The sequence below is a fragment of the Passer domesticus genome, chromosome 8, assembly GCF_036417665.1.
Source record: "Passer domesticus isolate bPasDom1 chromosome 8, bPasDom1.hap1, whole genome shotgun sequence".
NCBI lineage: Eukaryota > Metazoa > Chordata > Aves > Passeriformes > Passeridae > Passer > Passer domesticus.
Genome location: NC_087481.1, coordinates 2738405 through 2748144, shown reverse-complemented (window position 1 = coordinate 2748144; position 9740 = coordinate 2738405).

Below are 9740 nucleotides of genomic sequence, written 5' to 3'. Positions count from 1 at the left end.
ACAGGGGGCACAGCCTGCAGGACAGATGGCCGAGGGCTGGGCAGGGCTGGCAGGGCCACAGGCACCCAGGCCTTTGTGCCCTGGGCTCGGGCAGCGCCTCTGGAGGCCCCACAGCAGGAACTTTCCTGGCAGGGGCTGCACTTTGGCTCTGCCTCGGCCTCCCTGGCCAGGCTGGCAGGGGCTGCAGGTTGATGGCATTTGTCCTTGCTGCCCCTCACATCCCCCTGCCCCACAGAGAGCCCCGAGCCACCCGTGAGGGACAGGCCCTGCTGGCCCAGGCTGGGCTCAGGCCTTGGCCTTTCTGCTTCCCCCAGCCAGCCCAGGCCTTGCTCAGCATTGCAGTTCCCTGCCCAGAGCCTTGGGCTCCCTGCACTCCTGGCCTCAAGGATCTGCTCTCACCAGTCCTGGGGAGCCTTTGGCACTCCCTGCCCTCACTGGGGCCCAGCCATGCTCCAAGGCACTTGGAGTTTTGCTGCTGACTCCTTGAGCAGCTTCTTCATCCTTCTCTCAGTGCCTGAGGCTCCTGGACTCAGCCCCAAATCCACTCTGGGGCTGATTAAAATACAGAAAGCCCTGAGGGGCTCTTTCTCTTCCTTCAATTTTCCTCCAAGCCTCCAGGGCTTGTGAAGCTGCTTGGAGTCAGTCTGGAGTTCTGTTAAGGAGGGAGATTTCAAAGTGCACCGACGGCATGATGTTTGGTTTTAATCACGTGTGTGGGTTTTTATTTTTCAGTTCAGAAAAGAGGTGAAAGAACGATTCCCCAGGTGATCTTGATGCTGAATGTCTCCCTAGGAGATCTGGGAGAGGAACAAGCCCCTTGCAGGCTGACCCATTTTGGACAACCTGCTCCTCACCCCAGCCTCACCATGTCTGACATGGCCCACCTGGGACTGACATCCCAAAACTTAAAAAAGTATGCATTTTTAAAATAAATAAGATTGATTAATTTATAAAATTATAATTATATTTTTTAAATTTATATTATTATTACTGTATATTTCTATTACCTTTGATATTTATGTGAAAAATTGAATACGTTTTTAGCAATCAAAAAATTATTTGCCATTGGTTTTAAATAAAACAATTCCTTTCATTAAATCATTGACCACTATTGGCCATTTATTTCTCCTTCTTAATGCTAATTAGTGCTATTTTTAGATCTTTTGACATATTTTTTTATTATTTTCACGCACAGGGTAAAAGGGGCCACTTTGGGGTCCCTAGAGACATTTCTGGGGCACATTTGGGGCAGTTTAGGGTCTGGGCAGTGTGATAAACAAGTCCACTGAATTTAAGGATCAAATAATTATCTTTATTATTTTTGCAAGCAAGAATAAGCAAGGACAGCGCTGGGCGGCCCGGAGTCTCCGCTCCACTTTGGCTCACAAAATTCCTATCCCCTGAGTCCACCTTTTATTGCCGTCTTCTCCGGGTTTAGGGATGACGTGATCTGTCTTCTGCGCTTGCTCATTCAGTTGCTAGGGGGTCTTTTTCTGCCTTCTGGTGGTCGTGGGATGAAGGCTTAGTCCCCCTTAGTCTTCCTCTTTGTGAACGCTGAGTGAACTTATGCCTTATAAGGCATATCTATACAGAACACTATACACTTTTCTGCAAGCTAAGCAATTCTTACTAGTACTATACACTTTCTGCAAGCTAAGCAATTCTAGCGAGTTTAAGGATTGTTATTACAGCTGCTTCTCATTACTTTCCTTTCACAAGGCATAACTTTACAATGGAATTCCCAAAGCACTATAGTAAACCAGCAACCATATGTATCTGCATAAGAAGTTTTTTTGGCTATTTAACTATTGTTTTATATTGTATAGTTCTTTAGCTATTGATTTAATTAATGAACAAATGTATTACTACTTATTACAAATCCCCCATTTCTTTTTTTACCAATTTTGTTCATTAAATCTTTCTAGGTCTTTCCTAGCAAGCATTAAATGAGCTGCCGCATCAGTTAAGCTATGTGAACTAATTATAGGTGCTAACTTCCTTAGTATATTCATCATATTCCAATTCATAATGAATAGAACTGCTGACAAAATAAAACCAAGCAGTCAATATCAACGGAACAAAAATGGGATGGCATATACTGTTTAGGACCCCTGTGGCATTAGGAGACAAACCGAAAAGGGTATCCCACTGGATGTCACTCTGGAAATGCCAGTGGCTCAGTTGAGAGCTCTGGGAATGACTGACACTGCACTGAGAGGGGCCACAGTCCTGCAAGGGTCTTTCATCAGGAGCAAACAGCAGCCTGGAGGGTGGGCAATGCTGGATCTGTACCACTGCGTGCTCATCCTTCACCTGAATGTGGAGCTGCCCCCAAAGTTGCCATGCATCACTTTTTCTTTTTCTCCTGTTGGGTATATTTTGGAGCAGCTGTTCTATGTGGCTTTTGATGGTGATCCTGTGGGAAGCAGCCATTTGCCTGCTGTGCTATTCTCACCACTAATACTAACTCCTCATTCCCTTTGGTTTTATTTGGGGTTTTTAATCTAGTTGTTGGATTGGTTTGCATGGGCTTGTTAGTTGGTTTCTTTGTTTGGATTTTTGTCTGTTTTGGTTTGAGTTTTTGTTTGCTTTTTTAGAAATGACTGGGGAAGTTGGCATAGCCACACTGAAGAAAATGTAAACCAGGATCAGCTTTCCAGAAATTCCTTTTGGCTGGGTTTAGCTGCATCCCCCAGGCTCAGGATCGCTAGTATATTTTCAGGTTGTGCTCTGCATCATCAGCCTACCCAGACTCTGCTTGGTGTTTCAAAAATGGAGAAGACAATGGACATTGTGCCAGGCTTCCTTTCAAACTGAAAACCTGGGTCAGCATGACAGAAAAGAAGAAAAAGCAAATAAATCACCAGTTAGAACAGAACCAGTGTTCCACCATCTTCCCCTCCACTGTTATTAGTTTTGTACATTTAGAGGCAAACCTGGGTCTAAAGCTTGCATCTCTCAGTTCCTGATGCTATTTGCTACCCTGAAGCCTTGACTCGCCCTGATGTGACTGACTGCTGGGCAAGTGGGGCTGGGGATGCTCAGCCTGGAGAGAGGAGACACTGGGAGGCCTCCCTGTGGCTGTGCAGGACTGGAAGGGTCCCGCAGGAAAGAAGGGGACAGAGTGTTCAACAGGGCCTGCGCTGACAGGACAAGGGGGGATGGCTTTCAACTGCAGCAGGTTGATGGAAGCTGCATCTAAGGAAGCTGCTCTTTTCCACTGGGGGTTGTGGGGCACTGGCCCAGGCTGTGCACAGAGGCTGTGCATGCCCCATCCTTGGCAACAGGGCTCTGAGCAGCCTGCTCTGGGGGAAGACTGCTCAGCTGGGAACAAGATGTTGTTCTTCAGGCTCCCTTCCAAGCCCAACCATTCAGGGACTCCATCATTCCATGGTCCCCACTGTCCACTTCAGACTGAGCCTGGACTCCTGGGAACTGTGATGTCACAGCCCATGCTCCAGCTGGAACGTCCAGCATCCTGCAAAGGGCACAACACAAACATTGGCCGTTGTGTTCGCACGCTCTTCACCCTGCTCCTGCCCACTCTGCTTGTCACCTGCAGCTCGATAACCCCATCAATCCTAAAAGCTCCTTATTGCCTGGATTTTGACATCCAGCCCTGCAGGATGCTCCTATTTGTCCTGAGGAAGGTATAGTGCCATTCCATGGAGGTGGACACCCCCCACCTGCCCAGGTGGGCTGGAGCTCTGTGGGGATGGAGTGGGACAGGGACTCCACTCTGAGCTTTTGCTACCTCTGCAGGCTGTCCCAGAAAGAGAGGAGGAGATGGAGGTGGATATAGAGACGGATAGAGAGGAGGACATGGAGACAGAGGGAGAAGGCACTGGAGAGGAGGAGATGGAGGTGGAGGTGGAGGTGGAGGTGGAAGAGGAGATGGAAGTGGATATGGAAGAGTCCATTTGGGACATGGACATTGATTAAAAGGGTGAGGAAGAGGCCATGATCTTGGCATGAAGAGCAATGCCAGCAGCAGGACAGGCAGAGTGGGTCTCCTGCTGCCAGGCTGGGGCTGGGCTGGGTGCTCCCTGCTCAGGGACATTGTACCCAGTGCACTGGATTCTGGTGGCCATCCACAGCCTGTCCTGTGCCTGCTTTACTCCACACAAGCTCCGTCCCAGACCCAGCCAGGCTCAGTTCTGGTAGCAAAGTCCTGCTGCTGTGCCAGTGTCTGCCAGCCTGGGGGCACATGGAAGAACCCTCTGTGCCTGACTGGAGTGACTGTGGCACTTGCTTTTCTTCCAGGAACAGTGTACATCATGGATAGAGATGTCACCCTTTTGTACATATGTTTTAGACTTTGTTGTTGTCTTTAGGATATAGGTTTTAGGGCTTTTTGTCTTCTGTAAATATGTTTTCTTTTTTTTTTTTTAGATATGTTCTTATGTATATATGTTCTATCGACTGTTGTTGTTGTTACACATATTCTTACAATGTAAATATGTTCTGTATTTTTGCTGCTGTTCTTCTGTAATAAACAAATTTCCCTTTTCCCACCCCAGTTCCCTTTGCATTTGCTTCAGGCACAGGCAGCATTTTGCAAAGTTGTGCTTTCCACTTGCTCCAGGTTCCCAGGGCTGGACATCCCCGGCACATCCTCCCCAGGAGTGGGGGTCCCTGTGCACAGAGGGGTCCCACTGACAGAGATGAGCCTCTTCTTGCAGTTTCTCTGGACACACTTGGGAGCTGTAGGGGCAAAGCCCAGCGTGCCCTGGCCCATGGATCCCATGTTGGAGCAGGGCTGAGCCTGTGTGCTCCTGCAGAGCCTCAGCCATGGCTCTTCCCTGGGCAGCCCCAGGGCTAAGGAGGGAGCACTGGGCTGTGGGCGAGCCCTGCTCCTGGGCACCCTGAGGGGCTGGAGCCAGCCTGGAGGGAGCCTCAGCCCTACAGGGACCAAGATTTCCTTTGGAAACCCCCTCTCTCCCCAGACTCTGCTGAGCGCAACAAGAATTGATCCTCCTAGTTCAAGGTATGACCTTCACTGGCACAAATGTGTCCCTTGCACTTTCTAGCACAGCAAATGTCAGTGCTTGTAATCCCTGTTCTGCACACTCTGCTCAGGCAGCAAAACATCTGAACCTGAGGGATCATCTGGAATTAGCACCAACCTGCAGAGAGCTCCAGGGGGAGAACCTACCCCCAACCACCCTGAGAAATCCTTGACACTGATAGTCTGGGGCAGAGCTGACACTAAAGTATTTTAATGCCAAGAGAGAGGATATTTTATTGCTGAATTCATTCTCCAAGAACAAGAATGGAAGCTTTTGGTCTCCTCACCTGCCACAGATGTGTATTGCCAAGGTTTGCCTCTGGGTTATGACTGATTTTGATGAATCTGTTCAGAACTCTGATGCTGTTCCTGGCTAAGGTGCAGAGATGATATTTCAGAGCCAGATGAGCTCAGCACATCTCGTGCAATACAGAATGTCCAGAGCCAGACATTCAGGCCATGCAAACTGACAAGTTTTCATCTTTGTGCAAAGATCAGTAGTAGGACATCATGGATGTACCACACACTTCTCAGATGCTCCTCTGACCAGCTTCCCCATGGCATTGTTCCTGGCTCATTGTTAAAGCCAGGCAGGTCACACATATTCTCTTCCTCTGACTCCTGCTGGGATGACAACACCAAAAAACAGAAAAGAGATATAATTATCAGGGATTTTCATTGTGTGAGCTCAGGATTCCCCAAGCTCTTGCAAAGGGGGAATGTTCATCAGGCAAAGGACACGAGAAGGAGCCTCAAATTGTCCAAAATCTCAGCAAAAATATTATTTCCTATGGAACCCTTCACTATAGCTGGTCACACTTCAAGCCCTTTCTGCACCCATTTCCTGATGTGCATCTCCCTGTGGGGTGTTCCCACTGCTCCAGGGACCCAGCACAAACCTTATAGCCCCACACCAACACACCCCCAGGAGCTGCAGCCTTCCCTCCAAACCTGGGCACCTGCAGCAGCCACCTCTGCGCTGAGCTGAGCCTGTTTCTCCCCAAAACCAGGTGCTCAGTTTATCCTTGAAAAGATTGACAACAGCATTCTTGTCTTCTCCAAAAGAGCCATCATTTCACAGCTGTCATCTCCACACTGAGACTTTATTCCCTTCAAGTGTTCAAGGACACAGGCAGCAGCAAGGAAGGCGCTGAAGTGAGTCAAGTTGAACCCCAAAAAGCTCTCAGCTCCCTGAGAAAGCTCAGACAAGGGCTAGAGAAATAATTCATGCTCCCATAACTGGCACCTAACAGCCACAGGGCAAGTGAGAAGTTGGTTTTGGAGAATGAAGAAAAAGCACTGAGTAATAAAAGGTGAGAAAAATCCATCACTCCAGCAGGTAAATGAAGGTAAACCACATGAAGAATCAGAAGAAGATGGAGGGGAAAGAACCCACCATTAATAGTGTCCGTGACACCCAGAGCCAAAAGAAGCCCAGGGGATCAGCAAAGAGGTAAGCACGTGCTCCAAACAACAGCAGAAATGAAGGGAGAGCTCTGGAAGGAACAAAAGAAAGAGGCAGCCTGAAGAAAGGAAATAATGCCTTCCCACGGGGTGTTTTGGTTTTTTCAAGTGAGTGTCTCTTGTATTGTGTGGTGGAAACCCAGAAAAATAATGGTCAGGAGAAGCATGGTTTAGTGAGAACATTCCTGCATAGCAGAAGAGATACAGCCATTTGCAAATGATTCCATGCAGCATTCACATATTTAATCTATTCTTTTCCTCTTCCTGGGGAAGCAGAGTTGCTTTATTTACTCCAAGCAATATTTTCTCCCTCCTCCCTGGCAAAGAACAAGCTCCCATCCTGGTAAGTGCTCCTGGCTTTACTTAAGGCTCATCACACCCATGCTCAAGAGAGTGGAGCAGGTTAATTTATCACTTGTTCCAATGATTAACTTGCCCAACTGCCAGGTTCAAGAGCCCCAGAGTGCCTCAGGTTGTACAGGATCACAGAAGGAAAAGCTCCATGGAATTAAGCTGCTGCCACACTGGCCCTCTTTACCTGGCAAACCCATTCAGCTGCTCTTGGTCTGCCCTGTGAAAATAGTACAGCAAGTTACCTGTGTGAGGGGTGGAAAACTGAGCTCTTGCACATCCAGTGTTTCTGTTGTTGGAAGTCTTCAATCCCACCTCTCTCTGGGATGAAATAGGTGCTACTCATCCAATTTCTAAAATATCATGCAACGAGCTGACACTATTTGAAGACTTAAAAATAAGCGCAAATTTAAACAAAACTCTGCTCATTTCCTTTTCCTCTGTTCCACAGTTGATGACAGAAGACAGGAGAGAAAGATTGTTTTGGGAACAATGTTTTCAGGACTCTAAAAAGAATATCAAACCTGCTCTGCCACACTCTCAGCTGTTACAGCCCCAAAAAGCACTGGTTGTCTTTACTGACAGAGTCACAATTGTGATGGGATTTCTACCACAGCACATGACATCCAGTTTTTCGTTTTTTCCTGGGAATAACTACAGCACTTCTGGGTAGCAAGGCAGACATGTGCCTCTTCTACTGGCCCTTGAAAGTGGATGTGTGAAATGAGGTAGACAAAGCCAAAGGCCAGCTGAACCTGGGATCTCTGAATGGGTCTTCACATTCTTGCCAGGATGATGAATGGCAATCACTATTCTGCCAGGGAAACGGCATCTGCTGGTAATGTGGTGTAGAAAATATGCTTTCTGCTCCTCTCAGAGACAAAATTCCTACCCATTTCTTCTGAGTCCTTCTTAGATAAAGACCATGTTCAGCTGAGTGACAGTGAATCAAAATGGCAAGCCAGGAATACATTGCCCTGCACAAAACATCCTCCATTCCCATGGATGGTTTCTCACTGGCACACAGGAGGAAGGAAGGGAGGAACCCAAATGCATCATTGTACATCAAGTCATACATGTTGAGGGATGAACAGATCTCACAGGGATATTGAAACCTCCCCTGAAAACCAGTTCAGAGAAATCCTGAGCTGTTTTGTGCTGCTAGGCATGAAGATGCTCAGGATCTTCCACAGGTGCTCAGCAGGCAGTAGGATTGTGCCTGGATGTCACTCTGCAAACGCCAGTGGCTCAGCTGAGAGCTCTGGCAGTGACTGACACTGCACTGAGAGGGGCCACAGTCCTGCAAGGGGCTTTCATCAGGAGCAAACAGCAGCCTGGAGGGTGGGCAATGCTGGATCTGTACCACTGCGTGCTCATCCTTCACCTGAATGTGGATCTGCCCCCAAAGTTGCCATGCATCACTTTTTCTTTTTCTCCTCTTGGGTATATTTTGGAGCAGCTGTTCTATGTGGCTTTTGATGGTGATCCTGTGGGAAGCAGCCATTTGCCTGTGGTGCTATTCTCACCACTAATACTAACTCCTCATTCCCTTTGGTTTTATTTGGGTTTTTTTAATCTAGTTGTTGGATTGGTTTGCGTGGGCTTGTTTGTGTGTTTGTTTGTTTGCATTTTTGTCTGTTTTGGTTTGAGTTTTTGTTTGCTCTTTTAGAAATGACTGGTGAAGTTGGCATAGCCACACTCAAGAAAATGTAAGGCTCGGCTCTCCAGAAATTCCTTTTGGCTGGGTTTAGCTGCATCCCCCAGGCTCAGGATCACTAGTATATTTTCAGGTTGTGCTCTGCATCATCAGCCTGCCCAGACTCTGCTTGTTGTTTCACAAATGGAGAAGACAATGGACATTGTGCCAAGCTTCCTTTCAAACAGAGAATCCAGGGTCAGCATGACAGAAAAGAAGAAAAAACAAATAAATCACCAGTTAGAACAGAACCAGTGTCCCACCATCTTCCCCTCCACTGTTATTAGTTTTGTACATTTAGAGGCAAACCTGGGTCTAAAGCTTGCATCTCTCAGTTCCTGATGCTATTTGCTACCCTGCAGCCTTGACTCGCCCTGATGTGACTGACTGCTGGACAAGTGGGGCTGGGGATGCTCAGCTTGGAGAGAGGAGACACTGGGAGGCCTCCCTGTGGCTGTGCAGGACTGGAAGGGTCCCGCAGGAAAGAAGGGGACAGAGTGGTCAGCAGGGCCTGTACTGACAGGACAAGGGGGGATTGGCTTTCAACTGCAGCAGGTTGATTGAAGCTGCATCTAAGGAAGCTGCTCTTTTCCACTGGGGGTGGTGGGGCACTGGCCCAGGCTGTGCACAGAGGCTGTGCATGCCCCATCCTTGGCAACAGGGCTCTGAGCAGCACGCTCTGGGGGAAGACTCCTCAGCTGGGAACAAGATGTTGTTCTTCAGGCTCCCTTCCAAGCCCAACCATTCAGGGACTCCATCATTCCATGGTCCCCACTGTCCACTTCAGACTGAGCCTGGACTCCTGGGAACTGTGATGTCACAGCCCATGCTCCAGCTGGAACGTCCAGCATCCTGCAAAGGGCACAACACAAACATTGGCCGTTGTGTTCGCACGCTCTTCACCCTGCTCCTGCCCACTCTGCTTGTCACCTGCAGCTCGATAACCCCATCAATCCTAAAAGCTCCTTATTGCCTGGATTTTGACATCCAGCCCTGCAGGATGCTCCTATTTGTCCTGAGGAAGGTATAGTGCCATTCCATGGAGGTGGACACCCCCCACCTGCCCAGGTGGGCTGGAGCTCTGTGGGGATGGAGTGGGACAGGGACTCCACTCTGAGCTTTTGCTACCTCTGCAGGCTGTCCCAGAAAGAGAGGAGGAGATGGAGGTGGATATAGAGACGGATAGAGAGGAGGACATGGAGACAGAGGGAGAAGGCACTG